Consider the following 15,541-nt stretch of genomic DNA (forward strand, 5'->3'; position numbering starts at 1 on the left):
TGCCAGGCTGAGGATCTGTGTATTGGTGGGTATGATTACATATCTCTAAGGGGCCAGGGGAAGTGTGTGAAAATATGTGTTTGTGACTTAGTATATTTATCTGTGTGTATTTCTCTCACTGGATACATCTGTGTTTTGGGAGAAGCAGGGAGAACTGGACTGGGAATGATAGGTAGCCCAGGAGTGGATACCGTTCAGCTTCTAGCTCAGTGGCTTAGTGGGCACAGGGTAGACTGGGCCAGGCCTGAGCCCTAGTCTCAGGACTCTGGAAGCTGTGCCTGGTGGGGGTGGAGGATGGGGCTGCAGGGGCTGGTGCCAGAGTCCTCACTCCTGCCCTGACTTTGCCAGCCACCACTTTTCCAATGAGCAGCTGATTCACAGGCCCCTTGCAAGCCGCCCTCAACGCCCTCCTTGTAGTCGGGTAATTACACCCTCTCCAAGGCTCAGCCAAGACCCAGCCCAGCCTCTTGGCTCAGAAAATCCCCTGCCTGGGAATAGGGAGGTCTGGAGGAATCTACCCCCAGCGCCCAAAGTTGGGGGATGTAGAAAATCCTTCCCCTCAGAGTTATAGAGGCAGATCTGGATCCCTAGGGCCCGGAATAAACCAGCCAGATTCCCAGAGCTGGACAACTGCCTATAGCTACCCCAGCAAGAGGGGACTCGATGAGAGACAAGTCATTGATGAGCTCTGTTGTTCAGAGCTTAGCACGGTGTCTGGTACACAGTAAGAGCTTAATAAATGCTTGTTGACTTGTACTCTCAGAAACCTTGGTTCCCCATCGCCCACAGGACAAAGTCCAAGTCCTCAGCTTAGCCTTGAAGGCTGTCCAATCATCGAGCCAGGTAACATTCTCTCCTACTGCTCCCCTTAACACTCTTTATATTTCAATAAATCTGGATGACTTTCTGTTCCCCAATGACACTCTGTGATCTCTCGGTCTTATGCTTTTGTTTGTGCTCTTGCCTCCGATTGGAATGTCCATTCCCCAACCTGATTTGTTGAAATTCTGTCGTTGTTGTTCAGTGATGTCCAACCCTTTGTGAACCCATTTGGTGTCTTCTTGGCAAAGATACTGGAGTGGTTTGCCACTTTCTTCTCCAGCTCATTTTACAGAGACAAACACGGTTAAATGACTTGCCCAGGGTCACATAGCTACTAAGTGTCTGAGTCTGGATTTGAACTCAGGTCTTCCTGACTCCAGGCCTGGTGCTCTATCCACTGCACCACCTAGCTGCCCATCCTGGACCACCATGCTCTTGAAGGCCAGGATCAAATGCCACCTCTTCCATGAAGCCTTCCTCAAACCCCACAATAGGAATCAAACTGTCTTGACTCTGAACCCCCAATAGCACCTTGTCTGAACCTCCCTCATGATCTGTGTCCCATTCTGCCCTGATAAGAAGAACAGACATGCAGAATAAAGTGGATAGGGTCAGGATGACCTTCTTTCCCTTACTAGACTGGCAGCTTTCTGATGGCAAGAGCCAGATCTGGTTTATTTCTGCCTCCCCTTGGTTTAATAAAGTATTGGGCCCCATGCAAATGCTTATTGTGTGAATGAATGGCTATGAACGGGAGGCCCAGGTCAGGTAAGTTCTTGATTACTTGAACTAATTCAATTCCATAAACATTTATCAAGCGCTTATTATGCACCAGGCACCATGCCAAGTCCCAGGGATACAAAAAGGGGCAAAAGACATTCCCTACCCTCAAGGAGCTTATAATCTAATGGATATACAGAGGAGAAAGGATGAAGGATCAATCCCAGTCTCAGTCATTCAGCACATCTTTACTGAGCCCCCCCACAGGCCAAACTCTGAGTTTGGCCCCACATGGGGGGAGGTGGGAGAAGGAAAGGATTCAGGCCCCATAGTCAAGCAATTCTCAGATTAGGGAAGTCAGAGGAAAAATAGACCCAGACCCCACCCAACCCCCCTTCAAGAAGCTAACAGCCTGGGAAGTAGACAGAGAAGGAGCAGGTGGATATATGCCCAACAGCAACACGTTTGGGCAGACTGAAAGAGATCAGAAAATAATCGGATTTAGAGTTCAAAGGGGCCTTGGAAAATATCTAATCTAATCCTCTTATAGCACAGATGAGGAAACTGAGGCTTACAGACTTAATAATTGTAGCCTGAATTTATATGTTGCTTTAAGTGTTGCAAAGTAATTTATATACATTTCTTCATTTGATACTCACAATAGCATTCATCGTAGGATAATGTGCTATTATTAGCCACGTTTTCCAGAGGAAACATTCTCAGAGAGGTTAATGACATGCCTATTTATGATGAAACATGCGATTCACCTCCAAATAGAGAGGTGGGTGGTGATGGATTCATAGTACAGATGGAGACAATTAAATTGGGGGGGGGCATAGCCAATGCAAGAATTTGGTTTGCTTAACTGCTGGTTATAATAGGTTTTGTTTTTCTTGTTTTCTCAACGGGGACGTGGGGGGAGAGGGAGGAGAAGAAAATACAGTCCTGAAAATAAAATAAAATTTAATTTAAAGAAACTACTCACCGAGGGTCACAGGGCTAGTAAGCACCTAATGCAGGATTTGAATCCAGGTCTTTCTGGCCCCAAGTCCAGTACTCTATCCACCCCATCACATAGATTCAACTTGTCCACCATCCCATAGGCAATAAGTGTATAAGCTGGAATTGATTGGGGTTCAAGTCCCCTGATCAAAAGTTCAGCCCCATTGCTACTACATTAAGTGGCCCAGCTGACATTCCTAGGCACAAATCCCACTAATTCCATAACAGTTAGCTCCCCACCCCACTCACTTTGAAGTTGCTGCTTGTACCAGACTGTATGTGTTTATTCACCTGGGATCCGCCTACCCACTTCACCGCCTGTGGTTTCTGATCCTGCATTGACACGGTTTTCTGTCCCTGAACCAACCTCAAAATTCTGTTTTAAGCCCCAATACCCCACTTCCTGAATGACTAAGACACCATGATTCTGGCTTTAGTACTTACCAGGTCTGGTAAGAGAGGGTCTGACGAATTGATATGGTGGCTTACAGGAAAGAGAGCTCATTTCTAATTGGGGTGTATCAGGGAAAAGGTTGAAAAAATGAAGCCATTTGATCTAGAATTTCTAAAGATAGTTAAGATTTCAATAAGGGCAAATGAGAGGGATAGCATGCCGAGTAGAGGTAACTGTTGTGGTCAAGGGCTCAGGAGCAAGAAATTGCAGTGTGGGATTAGGCTAGACTGGCTAGAATGTAGAGTACATACATGAAGGGGATGGGGGCGGTATTAGTATGAGATAAAGCTAAAGAGTAGATTTGAGCCAGCTTATAGAAGGCTTTGAATGCCAGGGTAGGTAAAGAATTTCTATTTTAATTTAGTAGACAATGAGGAATGATGGGGAACCCCAGAGAATTTTTGAGTAGGAGATTGATGAGATCAGAGTGCTCTAGTCCTAAGACTATTTATACACAGCACGTGTAAGATGAATTAGAACAGAAGAGACTGGAGCCAGGGAGATTGGTTAGAAGGCTGTTTCCACTAAGAACTCCGTATCTCTTTCACATTGTTTGCAAGACATGCCTGGAGATGGCAGAGGCAACACAGAGTCATGTTAGACAAGGCCAGTGGGAGGCAGGACCACAAGATAATAGTCTACAACTGAGAGATGCTATACTTTTTGCTTCGGGCCTGGCCGAACCCATCCGTGCACGTACTTCTAATACTAAAAAGAGCTAAAAGCACTCATCAAGATCAGGGGCTCTTAGCCAGAGGCAGCTGGGTGGTGCAGTGGCTAGAGCAGTAGACCTGGAGTCAGGAAGATCTGAGCTCAGATCCCACTTCAGACAATTACTATGGCAAGTCTCTTAACTTCTGTCTGCCTCAGTGTGCTCAGCTGTAAAATAGAGACAATAATATCACCTTCCCTCCTAGGGCTGTTGTTATAATCAAATGAGATATTACTTATAGAGTGCTACATAATGCTAGTTATTATGATTAATAAACCGTGAACTCATTTTGAAAATATTTTTTTGATTACTGTGTTTCATTACAACTGGTTTCCTTTGTTTTTGGTGCTTTTGAAAACATTGCTCTGAGGACGGGTTCATAGGCTTCACCAGAACACCCAAAAGGTCCATTACCCAAACAAGGTGAAGAACCCCACGGTTCTAGGTCAACTTCCACATTTTATAGTTGAAGAAACAGGGGCTCAGAGAAGAAAAGAGAGTTTCCCAAGGCATTATCACAAGTTGTTGACTACGCAGAGAACCCAGGTTCCCCACACCCCAGCTCGAGGCTCTTTCCTCCCCCTGATTCACCACCTGCCTGGTTTCTATTCTGTCTCTGACCTCTTGGCTGTTCCTCAGGAGAGTTTTGTTTTCACCAGACACAGGGCTGTCTCTGAGTTTTCGAGATGCGGTATGAGCTCTGGTTGGCCCCTGGGACACCTGGAATCATGCCCAGGAAGTTTGCAGACTGGGCCTGGAGCCCAGGAGCCATTGATCCCTGTGTTGCTATGGAGGTTCAGGGCTTCCTAGATCCTGCAGTCAATAAATACTGGCTCTCTAGGTGACCTTGGGCATTTCACTTCTCTCTGGGCCTCAACTTTCTTATTTGTAAAAATGAAAAGCTCTGTGAGGTCCCTTCCAGCTTGAAATTCTATGATCCCATCTCCTTTCAAGGAGTCAGCTTTTCCTAGGCTATTACAAAGATTCCTTCTTCAAGTTTTCTTGTGTCTTCAGCACAAAAAGCCACCACCATCCATCATTCCTGAGCTCACATTGAACCGCATGGTACTGGAGAAGTCACTGGGGAGCTAGAATTAGTAAACACAGAAAATAACAGAAACCCTAATGTCTTGAAAACATTTTCTTGGCATCAGAATCTTAATGTTCTATTTGGTCTCTAGGCAGCAGCATTGGGGTGATGCCAGCTCCAACCCCCCAGTATGGAGAGGTCTTTCAAATGCTAATACTGTGTGGTAGAGACTCAAAAAGGCAGCACCCAGCCAGGTTTGCTTAGAATACTCCGCCGACAGCCTTTTTTAACTCCCCAATTACCCACGTGTCCTTTGAAAGTAATTGGCCTACCCAACACTTGGTGCCAGGCAAATGGAAGAGATGGAGCTTTGCTACCTAGGCTGCCAGAACCCTGAAGGAAGGGTTACTGAATGTCTCGTACATACCTGTTAAGAGAAATTCCCTCCCCACTCCACCCCACCCCATCCCCACCTTGGGAACGGGTATTATGAAAGTCAGAGATAGAAACGTATCCCAGCTATGTGGGCAACCATGCGTCTCCACTGCAGAGGCGAACTCAGCCTAGAGGCTCTGAATCTGCAGAGACTTCCCAATTCTGGACTGGTGATATTTACTATAGCCACAAGTGATAAGACCATGAGTTCAATGGTGACATCTGGACCATGAGTAAGTAATTACTAGATATAACTCCACACATCTGTGCTGGGCTTTTGGCTTCTTGAAGCACTCTCACACCTAGCAAGGGTCTCAGTAGATACTGAACCAAGCAGCGCAGGGACTATAATCCCCATTTTGCAGATGGGGAAACTGGGGTACCGAGAAGGCTAATTAATGGGAGCAGGGTTGGAACTAGAATGGAGTTCTCCTGACTCTCTAGTGAGTATTCTAGAAAGAGCCGCCCATGAGGAAATGGCTCCCAGGAGCAAAGGTAACTGGACACAAAGGTGAGGCACTGAGACCCAATGCTTAGACTCCATGAAAAAAATAGAAGACGTTACTAAGTCAGCTACAGAAATCTCTTCAGGATGATTTGCCTAAGCTAAACCACCGACAGTCTATAGGCAGCTGAACTCTGTTGACTGGTCCTGGGATATGTGGGATCTGACTCTCTCACTGGAAAAGCTATAGCCCTTCCCTGAGAAAAAGGAAGCAGATGGCAGCAATTGAGGTCTCAGATGCCGGGTGGAAAAGCAGAGTTCCTGAAGCAAAGTGATGAGTTCCTGAAGTCAGCTGGGAGCTTCAGAAGCTGGAACTGGAGAACAATGAGGCCCAGAGCTATGCTGTGAAGGCTGAACTTGGGCCTCGTCCCATACTAAATTAAATGAGATAATGATTGTGAAGCACTGAGCATAGCGCCTGGCACATCATCAGTGCTGGATGAATGTTAGCTATTGTCATTATTATTATTAGCTATTATTCTGGTACTGTGAGTCATATGGACTGTAGAGTACATGAATGGAGGAGCACTGATTCTCTAGCAGTCCTGAATTCTTTCTCTGCTTGGCAAGGGTTGGGTGGAGTGGGGAAAGATTGTCTCAAGCCCAAGGCGGTACTAGTCTAGAATAATTTTTGGCAAATCATTGGATGTGGAGAAGAGGGGAGGAATAGAAGATAGTAATGACCTTGAAGGGTTGATTCTGGATGGAGCTAGAAATGGAGCAGACCTGTACCATGAGTGTGGACAAGACAGGGGAAGAAGACAGAAGCCCTTTGCTTAGGGAGCTCACAGTCTGGGTTAGACTCACAGAGCTGTCTATGTGTTCATTTCATCAGTATTTCCTGAGCATCTACTACAAGGGTTCTTTAAGAACTAGTTCATGAGCTTAATTCTAAGTACCCTGTAGTGTAGCACATGGTCAGATTTAGCACCCAACAGGTGCTTAATAAATGCACTTATTGTTGACTTATTTGACCATAATGCTATATTCTCCCAGATGTATTGGGTAGCATTTCCACGTAGATCAGAAATCAATTATGTCTGGGCTTCAGGGGCCCTTAACAGGTCTCAAGCAACACTTTGTTCTCACTTTTCTTATACTCTTAGTTTGTACTCACTGTGTAACCCTAGACAAGTCACCTAACCTCAGTCTGCCTCAGTTTCCTCAACCGTAAAATGAGTATAATTACAACACCTACCTCCCAGGGTTGTTGTGAGGATCAAATGAGAATATTTGTAAAGAGTTACACAGTGCTTGGCACATAGTAAGTGCTATATAAATTCTAGCTATCTATAATTTATTAGTAGTATTGATATTACCATTATTATTATTATAGTTATTTGTGCCCTTGTCTGGGTGGGGCAGCAATTGTAGGCTTGTGAACTGATTTGGAAGCCCAAATCTTCTACTGACTCAATTTACCTTCTATGTGACAGGTAAATGCTACATAAAGCTTTCATTTTCTGCTTAGATTTCTATTTCTGGAACCAGTCTCCTCTATGCCCTTATAAGACAGGTAGTTCCCCACTACTCTCCAGCTCCTGAATTGTGGGTCCCCTTCCGAGATTACTATGCAAGACTGTCAGGAGAGAGAAATCACTTACTCAGGTTGGGGGAGATTTATTAGCACTCACTCCTGGCCAAGAAGTTATCAGTGGGCCCTCATTTGGAACGATAGCTCATATGATGTATATTTGTATATATGATATATGTTGTTTCCCTTTAGATAGACCTCATATCCTGTAAGTTAGTAATACCAAAATTAGTTGATTAATGTACCCACGTAACCACCTCGAATGAAGTAGAGGAGGGAATCCATCTCTTACTATTGGCTTAGGAATCTTTGCACATGTTGGATAGAGGTCTAATGTGGGACTGGCTTGGGGGTGAAGCTTGAGGTAGGAGCCCTTTGGAAACTTGACCATTGCCAAGTCAACAAGTGATCTGGAATATCTCCAATGACATCAAAGAAAGAGGAGAAGAACCAACATATATGTGTATGTATGTATGTATACAAATATATGTATATATATGAGTGTGTGTATGTATACACACATACACATACACATATACAAATAGGTATAGCAGCTCTTTTGTGGTGGCAAAGAACTAGAAATTAAGGGGGGTTTACCCAGCAATTGGGGAATGGATGAACAAATTATGATATATGAATCTAATAGAATATTATTGTCCCGTAAGAAATGATGAAAGGGATCATTTCAGAGAAACCTGAGAAGACATGTATGAACTGATGCAGAGTGAAGTGAGTAGAACCAAAGGAGCAATTTATACTATAGCAACAATCCTGTAGAGATGAAAAACTTAGAAAGCCTTAAGAATTCTGGTAAACACAATGACCAACCATGATTCTGGAGGAGTGATAATAAAGTATACTATTCACTTCCTGACAAAGAAAGGATGGACTCAAGGTACAAGATGAGAAATACATTTTTGGACATGGCCAACTGGGAATTTGTCTTGTTTGACTATGCAAACTTGTTACAAGCAGTGTCCCCCTTTCTCCCTGCCCTCACCCCCGCCATCCCACTAGTAGAGAAGGAAGAAAAGGAAATAAAAGCTTGCTGAAAAAAATGTCATTTAAAAAACAAGTGATTTGTATTGGTTGATGTCCCTGTGAATGCTTCTTCCTCTAGGAAGACATAGGGACAGGCAATGATGAATAGCGGCTTGGCTCATTTGGGATGATGTCCTTTTGCTGTTATGCACCTTTGACTACCGGCATATGTGGTACATCTCAGTTCGAAAGATACGGAGGCCTGGGGCAGGCTTTACTGATTGGGAGCAGATCCTTCAGTGCTCTGTGGAATAGACCTCAGGGCTGTTCTGTTCCTACATAACATTCCATAAACATCTCTAGGTTTGTAAGACTCTATGTGAGTCACTCCCTCCCAGTGTTCTGGAATTTAAATCAGAGCACCCATGCCTAACCCACCTGATTATTTTCCCCTGTTAGACTGGGAGCTCCCGGAAACCAAGGTTCTGTATTAATTGTCTTTGTATCTCCCTGGGCTCTGCACAGAGCAGGTGCCTAATGAATGTTTGCAAAAAAAAAAAAAACTTCCCTCCCAGACACCTGGTGTCCCAACAAAGCTTTGCTTTCTGGGTTCAGCTTCCTTCTTGTACCTTTCTCTCACACTGATGAATGCTGTCAACTAAAAACCTCATCATAAATTTTTCATGATTTTCTGCAGCAGAAATCTTTTTTTTTTACATTGAAAAATAACACTACTATAAACACTCTGACCATAGAACATGTGCTTAGGAGAACACCTGAGGTCATAGGAGGGGAAAGTGACTTGCCCAAAGTCACACAGTGAGGTTGGTTGGCAGAACTGGTCATAGAATCCAAATTTTCTGACTCCAAAGCTAGTGTTCTTTCCATGAAGGAGATAGAGGAGGTATCTCTCAGTGGCAAGAGAAGACCCGGAGAACACAGGGTCACTTAAGCTGAGATTGGTAAGTATTTTGGAAAGATCCAGTTGTTGGCAATATCAAATTTAGTAGCTAGTAAAAGAAGAGGCCTAAAAAAATACCATTAGATTTGGCCAGGATCCAGTGGAGACCCCTTCCCTGCTCTCTCCTCAAAATTTAGAAATTTAATGGTGTCTCCTTGTAATGATATTATTGTAAGAATAATATTGATGACCTAGGGCACCTCCACATTTTACTAAGTCACCTACATCTTGTAGGGCTCTCCTTTATAGCCCGCCTAATGAGTAGTCACCTAGCTTCTGGTTGGAGCCTTGGATGGGGATGGGGATGGGGATGGGGATGGGGATGGGGAACTCATTCCCTGCTAGGCAGTCCATTTCACTTGAGGATAGCTCAAGTGTCAGTAATCTTTTTCTTGTGTCAGGTCAACCTGGGCCTTTCTGAAACTTCCACCCAATTCTACCCTCTGGCACCAAGAAGAACAATTGAATCCCTCTTTCCCCCTGCAGTCCTTCAGGTAGTTTAACAGAGTAACTCGTGTCCAGGGCTCTTGGAAGGTCATTGGGTTGCCTCCTTTTCTTCCTCCTAAATAAAACCAGTTTCTTCAGCTTCTCACAAGGCACAGTGCCCAGTGCCCATGTTATCCCCATCACCCTTTTTGGGGCATTCTTTAGCAGCTCAGTATCCTTCCTTCAAGGTGGCACTCCAGAATGGAAACAATTTTCCAGAAGCCGGGAGTTCTTATTTCTTCCCTCACTGAAGTTATCCCTTGGTCCCTGCTCATCTCTTCCTCCGGGACCTTACGCCTTGTCCTAGCCTCTATTTCCCCAGAAATTCACTTTCCAAGTCCCTATTCCACTGAGTCATGTCTGACTCATGTCTAAGCTTCAATGAGCTTCAAGTAATTTGTGAAAACCTTTTGCATAATGAATGAAATTCCAGCCCTTACCACATACCGTCTGAGTATCTGCCTCCCTCACCAACAATTATCTTACCCGCCACCACCGATTAGGCTAGAAGGGTCAATCAGGCTTCCTCCCATGCTGGCCTTCCTCTGACTAACTGTGGTCAACACACTTCCTGGAGAACTGCATCCAGACACATGCAAATGGGAGGTCCTGTATCAAGAAGATGAAGTCTAGATTCTTCTTCTTCTTCTTCAGGCAGTTGGGGTTAAATGACTTGCCCAGGGTCACCCAGCTAGTAAGTATCTAAGGTCAAATTTGAACTCAGACCCTCCCAACTGGTGTTGGGCTGGTGTTCTATCCACTGTGCCACCTAGCTGCCCCTAGATTGCTTCTTATTAGGAAGACTCCTACCTCTCCAGGGATAAATACGGAAAGGTTGGGAGGTTCAGACAGGATGAGGAACTCAATATACACACTCCAGGTTCTCCCACCTCCTCCAGGAAGCTAGCCCTGCCTACCCCAGACACAGATTTCTCCCTTGGCTCTTACTGACACTGCAAGTTTCTTGGCAACTCCAGCTATATATCTAGCAGGGGTGGGGAACCTGTGGCCTCCAGGCCACCCGTGGCCCTCTAGGTCCTCAAGTACAGCCCTATGGCTGACTTTGTTCAGTGAAGTTTGAATTCAGGCAAAGGGCTGCACTTGAGGACCTAGAGGGCCATAGGTGGCCTGGAGGCCACAGGTTCCCCACCCTTGCTAGTGTCTTCTCTAACTGGTTATTTGGTGTCTGTCTTTCAGAATTCCTTGGTGGTAGTGTCTGCCCTATTTGACTCACAGAACTGATGAAGAAAGGAAAAGGGGAGAGAGGAAAAGGAATAAGCATTAATTAAGCACCTACTATGTGCTAGACATTGTGCCACACACTTTACAAATATCTCATTTGATAAAGACAAAAGCAAGAAAGGTGGAAGACAGCTCGTGGGATGCCAAACTGGGAGCCCTGAAAATGAAGAAACCTCACTGGGAAACACACATGCATTCATTTGTTAAACATTTACTAAGAACTTACTGCATAGGGGCAGCTAGGTGGCACAGCGGATAGAGCACTGGCCCTGGAGTCAGGAGGACCTGAGTTCAAATCCAGCCTCAGACACTTGACACTCACTAGCTATGTGACCCTGGACAAGTCACTGAGCCCCATTGCCTAGCCAAAAAAAAAAACCTGTGTGCAGAGGCAGATGTGAGTTTCAGCAAAGAGCACATAGTCAAGTTGAGGGAAAACCTGAGTGTGGGCTCTGAGGCTCTGGCTTCCACCCTGAGGACTCTCCCCTTCCAAATACCCCTTGGCTGGTGCAGCAGGCCCCCCTGAATACCACCCACCCCCTGCGCCTCAGTCAGGCAGAACCACGTGGAGGTGCAGAGCCCCACCCTGCACTTTCACTTTCCATTTATCGAACAAGATTAACGTTCCCCCTGAACTTCCTAAAGGAGGTTTGCAAGTCTTACCTGACCGCTTTATCAATAAAGCTATTTCCAAGTGCCCTTGGAAAGGATAATGTGGTGGGGGAAATGCAAAGCCTTGTTTCCAGTGAGAGAAAACCCGCTGACCCAGAACGATCCGGCAGAGACAGACTCAGACAAAAGTAAACATTACAAATGACAATCCATTTTCAAAAGAAATCAGGCAGCACGGGGCAAAGAAACGAGTCCCAGGACCGAAATTCAGAACACATAGGCTCTAATGCAGCCCTGCTGCCGAATCCCCGGATCCCCTGAATCCCGCGCTGCACAAAGCCGCGCAGAGAGTGACGGGTGTAGCTTGACCAGAGGCAAGTCACTTCACCTCTCTGAGCCTCAGCTACCTCATGTGTAAAATGAGATTTGACTTGATGAACTCTAAGGTCCTTTACATCTATTATCCTTTAAATCATTTCTCTTTTCTTCTCTGAAAATACAGGGAGTAGGGGAGTGGATTAGATTGTTTCTAAGATTCATGCAAGTTTAGGCAATCTGAATCCAAGTTACTAGGCATTTGGCAGCAGTGGATAGAGTGTCGGGAAGACCTGAGTTCAAATCTGACCTCAGACATTTACTAGCTGTGTGAACCTGGGCAAGCCACTTAATCCTGTTGGCCTCAGTTTCTTTATCTGTAAAATGAGCTACAGAAGGAAATGGCAAACCACTCCAGTATCTTTGCCAAGAAAACCCCAAATGGGGTCATGAAGACACAACCAGAGGAGAAGACCTCTTCTCACTAGTGACCTCATCCCAGCCAAATCCAGGGCTCATTGATCATACTCCACTTGCCTTGACCTCTGCAGCATTTGGCACTCTTGACCACCCCTCCTGCAGGCTACTCTCCTCTCTTTATAACCATGTGATAGGATATAAGCTCTTTCAGGGCTGGGACTATTTTTCCTGGCCTCTGGCACAGAGTAGGTGCTTACCCGATGCTTACCAAATGAATGAATGAAGACCCCTTAGCATCCAGCAAAGGGTTAAGTATAAGTATTAGAGCGATAGACAGATGGATTCACTCTTGGTGAAGTGAATGATATTGTAATTAATGCCTTTAAAAGGAACTCAAGTGTTTCGTATTTAAAGTTAATGGACCAGAACGTTTGATGCATCTACAAAAATACTTTATAGCATCCTGCACTAGCCCTGAAGGAACAAGTCTTTCAGGCAGAGCCTGTGGGGTTTCCTGCTCCCTCCCAACCCCTGGGCATATCTCTCTAGGAAAAGGGGGGGATTTCATTGGTTGAATTATTCCATTTCCCCCAAATGGTGAGGTCCCTGAGGTAAGAGCTTAGGTCTGTTTCTGTTCTGTCTCCTCCTGACCGGCTCCACTTCAAAGACAAGACCTGGGACAGCTACTCCTCTGACCCCATCCACAATGCTTAGCACACAGTAGGTGCTTAATAAGTGTTTCCAGAACTGAATTAAGAGGGCCAAGGCAGTGTTCTCTTCCTTCCCACCCTCCACCATCCTCCAACTCCACAGGGAGAATTAGACCCATCAAAACCTCCTGACAGTTCCAACACTCTGCTCTCCCAGCCTCCAAGCAACTTTCTGCATTATTGATCATCTGTCATCCCTGGTCCCCAAACATAACTTTAAAAATAACCACGCTCATTAAAGTTGCTCACAAACCCTTCCAAGTCAGCACGTCTGCCGGGGCCGTCACCGTATGTAGGGCATTTCTTCAGCAGGTCTGGGGAGGCCTCCCTTGCTGGGCCTGCCCTGGGTTCAGAGACTCGGGGAGGGGAGAGCAGTTGGGGAGCTATTTATGGATAACAGAGGAACATTTATTATCCTAACTCTTCAGCAGCCTCTGTGTAACACTAACCCCAAATCTCTGGCTGCCAATAAGAGGACAGGTTGAAGTCAGCCTTCTGGGGGGGCATTTGGGGAGGTAAGATTGAGGGGGGTTGTGAGGTAGTGAGGGGTGGGGATTGGGGTTTGTACAACATCATCTGGGGATTCAGAATCATTGGGATGGGGAGAGGATGATGAGGTAGGAGTATGCTAATCACTGAGGAATGAGTGCAGGGAGACAGATGACCAGTGACTGGAAACAGTAGGATAAGGAGGCAGACGAGTTTCCACCTAAGCCAGGGCAGAGCCATCTCCAGTCATCCTGATCTATTATCTCACCACTGGACCCAGATGGCTCTGGAGGAGAAAGTGAGGCTGGTGACTTTGCCCAGCCCTGCCTCACTTAAATCCAATTCACTTGCAAGTCACAGCATCACCTTCCCGATGTCATGGTCCCCTTCCAGAATGAAAGATAAACAAGCAGCAAGGAGACAGGGGTAGACATACAGATCTGCCTACACTGGAAAAAGGAGAGGTGGGTCCCGTTTTTATATCTTTTGTGTATCCTCAGGCTGGGCAGAAGGCCTCCTCACTTCCCTGGGCCCATTTCCCTAGGCAGTGAGGTAGCATAGGGAATAATGCACTGAAGTCAGGAAGACCTGAGTTCAAATCCAGCCTCAGATACTTACTTGCTGTGCAACACTGGGCAGATCACTTAACCTCTGTCTGCTTCCTCAGTTTCCTTATCTGTAATATGAGAATACTAACAGCACCTACCTCACAGGGTTATTATGAGGATGAAATGAGGCACTTAGCTCAGTGACTGGCACATAGCTGGTGCTTAACAAATGTTTATTTCTGTGTTTCCTCCCTTCCTTCTCTGGAAGTGCAATGGAGAAAAAAGGTCACAAGTCATCACTCAGAAACAAGCCCGAAGTTACATACTGAACACCTCAGTCACTGAAGCTCCCTGAGCCTCCGTTTCCCCATCTATAAATGGAAGGAGTTGAACTAGATTGCCTTGAAGGTCCCTACAGTTTTAGGTCTGTGACTGTGTGCTACACGCTGCCACTTCTGTCCTTCTGGCTGGCTGAAAAGCTAGGACTCCCGTAACTGGTTTTAAAACTTTGTAATGAGGAGACAGCCCCACATTTGACTGACTGAATGTGTGAAGGGTCTGAGAGCTCCTTTTCCTGGGAAGCTGCCTCCCCCCTCCCCTTCCCAATGAGAAGCTAACTTTTCAATCAGAACTCATCAAGGCAGTTCTCGTGGGGACACAGCCAACTCTTGGATGGAGGCTGCCAACCGGCCCCTGGGGGGCTGACCAAGCCAGGAAAGGAGGAGCACCCCCCGGGCAGGATAAAGCAGAGCCTGCTGTGGCTTACTCCCCATCACTAGCTCTTTGCAACTGAGGGACCCACATTCAAAATCTACGCTCCCATTCATTGTTTTTTACAGCCCCTTCTGCTGTGTGTGTGTGTGTATGTATGTGTGTGTACGTGTGTATGTGTGTGTGCATGTGTGTGCACATGTGTATGTGTGTGTTCGTGTGTGTGTGTGTTTGTGAAACACCTAGAAGCTGTTGTTTCTCAAATATGTGTTTTTCCGTGTTACATGGTAGCCAGGAGGGTACAGAGGATAAAGCCTTGGACTTAGTGTCAGGAAGACATGAGTTTGAATCTTGACTCAGTCACTTAATGAGCTGTTTGTATAATTCTGGGCAAGTCACTTAACCTTTCTTAGCCTCAGTTCCTTCATCTGTAAAATGGGGGAGATAAGCATAGCACCTACACATATAAAGCTCTTTGTAAACCCTTAAAGTACTTTATAAATGCTTGCAATAATAAAAAAAAAGATAATAATAATAATGCTCAGTGTTTCAGTCGTGTCTAGCTCTCTATGACCCCACTTGGGGTTTTCTTGGCAAAGATACTGGAATAGTTTGCCATTTTCTTCTGTAGCTCATTTTACAGATAAAGAAACTGAGGAATGGCTGAGCAAGTTGTGGTATATGAATGTAATGGAATACTATTGTGCTATAAGAAATGATGAACAGGCTGGCTTCAGAAAAACCTGGAAAGACTCGTATGGTCTGAAGCTGAGTGAAGTGAGCAGAACTAGGAGAACGTTGTACACAATAGCAACCATGTTGTGTGATGACTAATATTGATAAACTTAACCC

At 45.5% G+C, this 15,541-nt stretch overlaps 1 protein-coding gene across 1 annotated transcript in view; it reads right to left on the bottom strand.

The window, feature by feature from the left end:
* Window positions 1–15,541, bottom strand: part of CPLX1 (complexin 1) — a 100,661-nt gene that overhangs the window by 29,516 nt on the left and 55,604 nt on the right. The gene's annotated exons all lie outside the window — the stretch shown is intronic.

The sequence above is a fragment of the Vombatus ursinus genome, unplaced genomic scaffold, assembly GCF_900497805.2.
Source record: "Vombatus ursinus unplaced genomic scaffold, bare-nosed wombat genome assembly UNPS02014818.1, whole genome shotgun sequence".
Classification (NCBI taxonomy): domain Eukaryota; kingdom Metazoa; phylum Chordata; class Mammalia; order Diprotodontia; family Vombatidae; genus Vombatus; species Vombatus ursinus.